The following is a 1,684-nucleotide window of genomic DNA, read 5'->3' as shown; positions in this document are numbered from 1 at the left end:
TAATCTCAGTACATCTATGGTCAACTGATTTATATATATATATATAAAATTAGAGAAGTTGCGAACTTACAAAACAATTATGCATAATATGCAGAATTCCCATACAACACCCCTCCACCAACACCTTACATTGTTGTGGAACGTTTGTTACAGATTATGAGAGAACAACATCAGACTATTACCACTAACTATGGTTTATACGGTACATTTGGTATATTTTTTCCATACCCCTTCTATTATTAACCCAGTAACTTCTTTGACATGGTTGCTGTTAACTATACTACATAAGTTACATTAATTTATTTTCCCATGAATTTCCATATTCTTACCGTCTTGTAATAGTGATATATATTTGTTCTAGCTCATAATAAGAACATTCTTTTATTTGTACTATTTTTTAAAAATATCATTTTTTTTTCTTTTTAAAAAAATTATTCTTTTTTTATTTATTCCTCTCCCCTTCCCTGCCCCTCCCCCCGGTTGTCTGCTCTCTGTGTCCATTTTCTGCGTTCTTCTGTGTCTGCTTGTATTCCTGTCAGCGGCACCCGGAATCTGTGTCTTGTTTGGTTGTGTCATCTTTCTGTGTCAGCTCTCCTTGTGTGTGGCACCATTCCTGGGCAGGCTGCATTTTTTTTCGTGCTGGGCAGCTCTCCTGATGAGGCTCACTCCTTGTGCGTGGGGCTCCCCTACGTGGGGGACACCCCTGCATGGCACGGCATGGCACTCCTTGTGTGCATCAGCACTGTGCGTGGGCTAGCTCATCACATAGGTCAGGAGGTCCTGGGTTTGAACCTTGAACCTCCCATGTGGTAGGCAGACGCCCTATCCGTTGGGCCAAATCTGCTTCTCTATTTGTACTATTAACTACAATCCTCATTCATCTCCTGTTTCGCTTTTTATTCAGTCCATACATTATTAACTCACACTCTTTAGTTGACATTTATATCTATAGATGTAATGCTGACCATTTGTTTGGTCAAGCAAGCACTGAGCTATTTGTATTACAAAGGCACTTCATGGACTTTAATCATCAGTGAGTTGATTGTATAGGTGGGTAATTACATCTACAATCAAGTGGGGAGAATTCCATCAGCAATGAGTGGCATATCATCCAATCAATTGAAGGCCTTAAAAGAAGGGATTTCAGCATTTAGAGAGAATCCCCATCTCTACTTCACATAGCAAGCATCTCCTGGGGAATTCAATGAGGATCTTCATCTAGGTCCCTGGCTTGCAGCCTGCCCTATGGAATTTGGACTTGTGCATCCCCATGCTTACATGAGACAATTTTATAAAATCTCATACTATTTACAATATCTCCTCTCAATTCTATTTCCCTAGAGAACTGTGACTGATAAACTAGACTACACCTTTCATCCACAATCCCATTTATAAATACGGGCAAATGATTTTTGGCAGGGATGCCAAGGCCATTCAATGGGGGAAAGAATAATCTTTTCAACAACTCATGCTAAGACAACTGGATATCCAAATGCATAAGAATGAAGTTGGACCCTTACCTCATACTATATACAAAAAGAAACTCAAAATGGATCACATACCTAAATGTAAGACATGAAACTATAAAACTCTTAGAAGGAAAAATAGGAGTAAATCTCCATCTCTTTGGATTTGGGAATGGATTTTTAGATATGACATAAAAGCACAAGCAATTAAAAAAATA

Source organism: Dasypus novemcinctus, chromosome X (assembly GCF_030445035.2).
Source record: "Dasypus novemcinctus isolate mDasNov1 chromosome X, mDasNov1.1.hap2, whole genome shotgun sequence".
In the NCBI taxonomy this organism is placed as follows: Eukaryota; Metazoa; Chordata; class Mammalia; order Cingulata; family Dasypodidae; genus Dasypus; species Dasypus novemcinctus.
This window is presented reverse-complemented; position numbering follows the sequence as displayed.